The following is an 8,804-nucleotide window of genomic DNA, read 5'->3' as shown; positions in this document are numbered from 1 at the left end:
TTTTAATCCATGATCGAATTTTTTTTTGTAATCCATGATCGAATTTTTTGAAAATTTGTGATTTTTATTTTTTAATCCATGATCGAACTTTTTGAAAATTTGTTAATTTTTTTTTTTAATCCATGATCGAATTTTTTTTTGTAATCCATGATCGAATTTTTTGAAAATTTGCTGTACTTTTTTTTTTTATTTCTTTTTATCCATGATCGAATTTTTTGAAAAATGATGATTTTCCGAAAAGATGTGAAAATCATGATAAAGTTTTGATAATCATGATGTATTAAACCCAATTTTTAATTTTTATTGTTTGAGTTTGCTGTAATTTTTTTTTTTTTTTTCCATGATCGAATTTTTTGAAAAATGATGATTTTCCGAAAAGATGTGAAAATCGTGACAAGGTTTTAATTATCATGAGGTATTAAACCATATTTTAAATTTTTATTGTTAAAGTTTTTGTTGAAAAAATTGTATGTTGATGGATTATTTATGCAAAAAAATGCATGTTATTATATTTTTAATGCAAAACTGTATTTTTTTTATCTGTTGTTCATGGATTTTTTAGTTGGAATGACTGATGTTAGCTGGCTCTTTGAAGAATTGTTTTTATTATTAATTTTTTAATACAAAAAATGTATGTTCTTGATAATTGAGTTGTAGCCATGTTTGGGGCTTGCATGTTGTATTATATTATTCTGAATGTTTGTAATTGATATGTACGAAAATATTATTGTCAAAAAAGGTATTTTGCAATAACAAATAACAACGAATATGACTACATGAACTACCGCAACATATTATCACTACACATTGTGATTATTTTTCTTTTTGAACTGTCAGGTTAATTTTATACTTTTTACATCTTAAAACAGTTGAATCATGTCAAGATCTGCAGAAGACCCTGCATGGCAATATAGGGTCAGACTTGATCCCAACAAGAAAGACAAAATTATTTGTAATTACTGTCAAAGAGTGATAAGTAGTGGGGTACATAGGTTCAAGCAACACTTGGCAGGGGTTAAGGGAGAAGTTTCTGCATGCACTAGTGTCCCTAATAATGTAAAAAAACAGATGGTGGCAATTCTTAATGCTAACAAAGGTAAAAAAATTGCCAAACATAAGATGAATGAGGAGATAGCTAGTTTATATACACCATCAAGCAGGAATGATACAGAAGAGCAATATAATAATGACCTAGAAGAGCAATATAATAATGAGCTGGACTTGGCCACAAGATTGAGTTTACATGAACAATATCAGAGTGAACGTGGGTTTAGAATGCCCGGTGGGTCTAGCTCAGACATGCATGGTGGGCCTAGCTCTGATATGCATGGTGGGCCTAGTTCAGATATGCATGGCGGGCCCAGCTCGAGCATGTATGGCGGGCCCAGCTCAAATATGTATGGAGGGGTTGGTGGCAATATGTATCAAGGAGAATCAGTTGTTGAAGAAATTGTTTCTAGGTTACCTAGGAGTGCCAGTATTGCAGGTCATGGTCGTAAAGACCCATTTCTCTCAAAGCCTAAGTCACAACAGATGACCCTAAAAGGCATGGTTAAAGGTATAGGAAACATGTTAGGGAGACATGTTGGTAAATGGTTCTACGATGAAGAGGTAGAGGAAGTTAAAATATGGATTGAAGAATATAAACATAGTTGGCCAAGGATAGGAATTACTCTCATGAGTGATGGTTGGTTGAATAAAGTTAGCAAAAAGGAGTTTTTAAACTTCTTGGCCTATTCCCCAAAAGGTACAACTTTTTTGTCTAGCAAAGACGTATCAAGGACGAAGAAGGATGCAAACTTATACATACGACTATATGATCAGATAGTGGAGGAGGTGGGAGATAAGCATGTAGTCCAGTTTATTACGGACAATGCGCGTGCATGTGTTTCTGCGGGCAGCAAGTTGATGGATAAGAGGAAGCATCTAGTATGGACCCCGTGTGCTGTACACAACATCGATCTTATGTTAGAGGAGATCGGTGAGATCAAAATTGTGAAGGAGACTCTAGATGAAGCAAGGTTGGTGTCGAGATTTATATACAACCACTCTAAAATTTTATTTCTGTTTAGAGAACACTCTAAGAAAAAAGAGATAATCAGGCATGCCATAACCCGCTTTGCGACCGATTACTTAGCTGTGGACTCCATTCTAGAATCTGAAGGTGCATTAAAGAGATTGTTTACTTGTGAAGAGTGGTTAAATGACCGCCTCTCGAAGTCCAGTACCGGTATAAAAGTGGACAACATAATCTCAAATAGGTTGTTCTGGTCTCGATGTTCCAGTGTTGTAGAGGCCACTGCCCCTTTGGTCACTGTGTTAAGAATGGTGGATGCTAACAAGAAAGCTACCATGGGTATCCTTTATGAAGGTATTGAGAGGGCGAAATCTTGGGGAGAAGTGTAATTTTGCTAGCAAAGTGATCGAGATTATAGAAAAGAGGTGGAACACCAAATTTGGACGTCCAATTCATTATGCTGGTAAATATATATTTATATCATTACAATGTTTCAGTTTAAATCATTTTTTTATGAAATTGTAAATGACATTTTTCTACCTATATATTTTTTAGGTTACTACTTCAACCCAAAATTTTTCTATTTGACACTTGAACAACCCCACAAGATTATGGAAGGGGTCAGATACATTATTGCAAGGTTGGAGAGAAGCCATCGAAACCAAGTAGCAGCAATACAAGAGGTATTATTTAATGTTTGGGTAAGAACTTCATTAAGTTGTTATATTTGTGAGGAATAATGCACTAAAACGTAATATATTTGTTTTAGCTTGCTATGTATTGGGATGCTATAGGATCCTTCGGAACTAGACTTGCCAGAAATTCTCGAACTATGATGGATCCAGGTTATCCCCTTGCGAATATTTTGTTCATTCATATATTTAATCTTATGAATTGTTCTTGCCCTTACAATGCTTTTTACATTTTAATCCAGCTGAATGGTGGGAGATATATGGTACTGATGTACCTCACCTAAAGAGGATAGCAATCAAGGTGCTCTCCCAGACATGTTCTGCTACTGACTGTGAGCGCAACTGGAGTACGTTCCAATGGTTGCACACTACTAGGAGGAATCGACTCGCTTCTGAGAAGCTTCATAAACTAGTATACGTTCATTATAATTTAAACCTTAGAAAGCGACAAATAAGAAGGAGGCTTGAAGACTATGGGCCGATAGACTTAGGCACAATATTTGTCACAGACACAGCAGAACAATGGGTAGTAGAAGAGAAGGAGCCAGTGTTGCACAAGAGAGCGTTCCTTGAGGCTATCGGTGATGAAGATATTGAAGAAAGTGATGAGCAGCATGAAAGAGGAAGCAGCCAGCCAATGTATCCACAATATGTCGGTGATATTGCACCTAATGAGGGAGAGTGGGAAGGGGGTCTAAGAGAAAATGAGAGAGATGATGATTCTGAGGCCACCCTATCCCAGCCATATTATTCACATATCGAGTCCCAACAGCAACAGTGTAAGGATGAGCACGACAGTGCAGGTGAGCATGAAGGATGGACAAGCTTCGGGGATTTTGGATTGGGAACACAACAAAACACTAACACTCAGGGATTTGGGAATAGTCAGACGCCCGCTAATATCGATGATTCGTTTTTAGATCGAATCAATGAATTGTCAAACGAATTCAATCAATGGCACCAGCGTGACCAAGAAGAACAACAACGTCGTCCATCATTTTATTTTTAGATCGTATGTTACGAATTTTATGCTTTATTAGAGTCTATGCATGTAGATATACTTATTCCATGATAATTCTATGTTTATCCTTTTGTGTGATGTAAATTAAATGCTGAATGGCGGTTCATGCAGGGAAAGAACATATCAATATTCGCATATTCATTCAAAAACATGAAAATTCTTAATGGAGTACCCTCATTTCTTATTGAATTCCTAAAAAACAATATTTATAATGAATTTTAATAATTTTTTCGGATTTTTTTGAAGCTTTATTCTGACCGATTCACCCGATTCTCGATCTGGATCGCCGATTCGCCGATCCGGATCGGTTTTTTGGGAGCCCGATCCAGGTCGCCAATCCGTTTTTTAAACCATTGGTTTGAAGCAATGGTTTAAAAAACGGATCGGTGACCCGGATCAGTGAATCGGCGATCCGGATCGAGAATCGGGTGAATCGGTCAAAATACAGCTTAAAAAAAATCCGAAAAAATTATTAAAATTCATTATAAATATTGTTTTTTAGGAATTCAATAAGAAATGAGGGTACTCCATTAAGAATTTTCATGTTTTTGAATGAATATGCGAATATTGATATGTTCTTTCCCTGCATGAACCACCATTCAGCATTTAATTTACATCACACAAAAGGATAAACATATAATTATCATGGAATAAGTATATCAACATACATGGACTACAATAAAGCATAAAATTAGTAACATATGATCTAAAAATAAAATGATAGACGACGTTATTGTTCTTCTTGGTCACGCTGGTGCCATTGATTGAATTCGTTTAACAAGTCATTGATTCGATCTAAAAACGAATAATCGATATTAGCAGGCATCTGACTATTCCCAAATCCCTGAGTGTTAGTGTTTTGTTGTGTTCCCAATCTAAAATCCCCGAAGATTGTCCATCCTTCATGCTCACCTGCACTGTCGTGCTCATCCCTACACTGTTGCTGTTGGGACTCGATATGTGAATAATATGGCTCGGATAGGGTGGCCTCAGAATCATCATCTCTCACATTTTCTCTTTGAATAATATGGATTAAAAAAAAAAAAAAACAAATTTTCAAAAAAATCGATCATGGACTAAAAAAAAAAATCACAAATTTTCAAAAAATTCTATCATGGATTACAAAAAAAAATTCGATCATGGATTAAAAAAAAAAATCACAAATTTTCCAAAAATTCTATCATGGATTACAAAAAAAAATTCGTTCATGGATTAAAAAAAAAAAATCACAAATTTTTTAAAAAATTCAATCATGGATTACAAAAAATTTGATCATGGATTACATAAAATTCAATCATAGATTACATAAAATTCGATCATGGATTACAAAAAAAAACAAAAAATTCAATCGTGGATTACAAAAAAGGAAAAAAACAATTCGATCATGGATTACAAAAAATTCAATCATGGATTACAAAAAACTCTATCATGGGTTACAAAAAAAGCAAAAAAAAAAAAATTCGATCATGGATTACAAAAAAAAAAACAAACATTTCGATCATGGATTACAAAAAAAAACAAACATTTCGATCATGTATTACAAAACATTCGATCATGGATTACAAAAAATTCTATCATGGGTTACAAAAAAAAAAAAAATTCGATCATGGATTACAAGAAAAAAAAACAAACATTTCGATCATGAATTACAAAAAATTCGATCATGGATTACAAAAAATTCTATCATGGGTTACAAAAAAAAAAACAAACAAAAAATTCGATCATGGATTACAAATAAAAAAAAACAATTCGATCATGGATTACAAAAAAATCGATCACGTATTACAAAAAAATCTATCATGGATTACAAAAAAAAAAAAAAAAAAATTCCGTACGGGACTCGCCTATTCACTGTTCTGACTTGCCGATTCCGTACAGTGAATCGGCGAGTCACTGTACAGAATCGTCCGGTTCTCTCTAGAACCGGACGATTCCCTTTTTTTTCGCCGATTCGATCCGTCCATGGCGATTTCCGAGTCGAACCGAGCGAGTCCGGTTCGACTCGGCGTTTTTTTAAACACTGGTTTGAAGCAATGGTTTATAAAACGGATCGGTGACCCAGATCGGACTCCCAAAACACCGATCCGGATAGGCGAATCGGCGATCCGGATCGGGAATCGGGTGAATTGGTCAGAATAAAGCTTCAAAACAATCCGAAAAAATTATTAAAATTCATTATAAATATTTTTTTTTAGGAATTCAATAAGAAATGAGGGTAGCCCATTAAGAATTTTCATGTTTTTGAATGAATATGCGAATATTGATATGTTCTTTCCCTGCATGAACCACCATTCAGCATTTAATTTACATAACACAAAAGGATAAACATATAATTATCATGGAATAAGTATATCAACATACATGGACTACAATAAAGCATAAAATTAGTAACATATGATCTAAAATTAAAATGATAGACAACGTTATTGTTCTTCTTGGTCACGCTGGTGCCATTGATTGAATTCGTTTAACAATTCATTGATTCGATCTAAAAACGAATAATCGATATTAGCAAGCGTCTGATTATTCCCAAATCCCTGAGTGTTAGTGTTTTGTTGTGTTCCCAATCTAAAATTCTCGAAGATTGTCCATCCTTCATGCTCACCTGCACTGTCGTGCTCATCCCTACACTGTTGTTGTTGGGACTCGATATGTGAATAATATGGCTGGGATAGGGTGGCCTCAGAATCATCATCTCTCTCATTTTCTCTTTGAATAATATGGATTAAAAAAAAAAAAAACAAATTTTCAAAAAAATCGATCATGGATTAAAAAAAAAATCACAAATTTTCAAAAAATTCTATCATGGATTACAAAAAAAAATTCGATCATGGATTAAAAAAAAAAATCACAAATTTTCCAAAAATTCTATCATGGATTACAAAAAAAAATTCGATCATGGATTAAAAAAAAAAAATCACAAATTTTCAAAAAATTCAATCATGGATTACAAAAAATTCAATCATGGATTACATAAAATTCGATCATGGATTACATAAAATTCGATCATGGATTACATAAAATTCGATCATGGATTACAAAAAAAAACAAACAAAAAAAAACAAAAAATTCAATCGTGGATTACAAAAAAAGAAAAAAACAATTCAATCATGGATTACAAAAAATTCAATCATGGATTACAAAAAACTCTATCATGGGTTACAAAAAAAGCAAAAAACAAAAAATTCGATCATGGATTACAAAAAACAAAACAAACATTTCGATCTTGTATTACAAAACATTCGATCATGGATTACAAAAAATTCTATCATGGGTTACAAAAAAAAAAAAAAAAACAAAAAATTCAATCATGGATTACAAGAGAAAAAAACAAACATTTCGATCATGGATTACAAAAAATTCGATCATGGATTACAAAAAATTCTATCATGGGTTACAAAAAAAACAAAAAAAACAAAAAATTCGATCATGGATTACAAAAAAAAAAAACAATTCGATCATAGATTACAAAAAAATCGATCACGTATTACAAAAAAATCTACCATGGATTACTAAAAAAAGAAAAAAAAAATTCCGTACGGTACTCGCCGATTCACTGTTCTAGCTCGCCGATTCCGTACAGTGTATCGGCGAGTCACTGTACAGAATCGTCCGGTTCTCTCTAGAACCGGACGATTCCCGTTTTTTTCGCCGATTCGATCCGTCCATGGCGTTTTCCGAGTCGAACCGGGCGAGTCCGGTTCGACTCGGCGTTTTTTTAAACACTGGTTTGAAGCAATGGTTTAAAAAACGGATCGGTGACCCGGATCGGGCTCCCAAAAAACCAATCCGGATCGGCGAATCGGCGATCCTGATCGGGAATCGGGTGAATCAGTCAGAATAAAGCTTCAAAACAATTCGAAAAAATTATTAAAATTCATTATAAATATTGTTTTTTAGGAATTCAATAAGAAATGAGGGTACTCCATTAAGAATTTTCATGTTTTTGAATGAATATGCGAATATTGATATGTTCTTTCTCTGCATGAACCACCATTCAGCATTTAATTTACATCACACAAAAGGATAAACATATAATTATCATGAAATAAGTATATCAACATACATGGACTATAATAAAGCATAAAATTAGTAACATATGATCTAAAATTAAAATGATAGACGACGTTATTGTTCTTCTTGGTCACGCTGGTGCCATTGATTGAATTCGTTTAACAATTCATTGATTCGATCTAAAAACGAATAATCGATATTAGCAGGCGTCTGACTATTCCCAAATCCCTGAGTGTTAGTGTTTTGTTGTGTTCCCAATCTAAAATCCCCGAAGATTGTCCATCCTTCATGCTCACCTGCACTGTCGTGCTCATCCCTACACTGTTGCTGTTGGGACTCGATATGTGAATAATATGGTTGGGATAGGGTGGCTTCAGAATCATCATCTCTCTCATTTTCTCTTTGAATAATATGGATTAAAAAAAAAAAACAAACAAATTTTCAAAAAAATCGATCATGGATTAAAAGAAAAAAATCACAAATTTTCAAAAAATTCTATCATGGATTACAAAAAAGAATTTGATCATGGATTAAAAAAAAAAAATCACAAATTTTTCAAAAACTCTATCATGGATTACAAAAAAAAATTCAATCATGGATTAAAAAAAAAAAATCACAAATTTTCAAAAAATTCAATCATGGATTACAAAAAATTCGATCATGGATTACATAAAATTCGATCATGGATTACATAAAATTCGATCATAGATTACATAAAATTCGATCATGGATTACAAAAAAAACAAACAAAAAAAAACAAAAAATTCAATCGTGGATTACAAAAAAAGAAAAAAACAATTCGATCATGGATTACAAAAAATTCAATCATGGATTACAAAAAACTCTATCATGGGTTACAAAAAAAGCAAAAAACAAAAAATTCGATCGTGGATTACAAAAAAAAAAACAAACATTTCGATCATGGATTACAAAAAAAAACAAACATTTCGATCATGTATTACAAAACATTCGATCATGGATTACAAAAAATTCTATCATGGGTTACAAAAAAAAAAAAAAAGCAAAAAATTCGATCATGGATTACATGAAAAAAAAACAA

The sequence above is a fragment of the Amborella trichopoda genome, chromosome 6 (genome assembly GCF_054954075.1).
Source record: "Amborella trichopoda isolate Santa Cruz 75 chromosome 6, AtrichopodaSantaCruz75HAP2 v2.0, whole genome shotgun sequence".
Taxonomy (NCBI): Eukaryota; Viridiplantae; Streptophyta; class Magnoliopsida; order Amborellales; family Amborellaceae; genus Amborella; species Amborella trichopoda.
Note: the sequence above shows the minus strand (reverse complement) of the source record.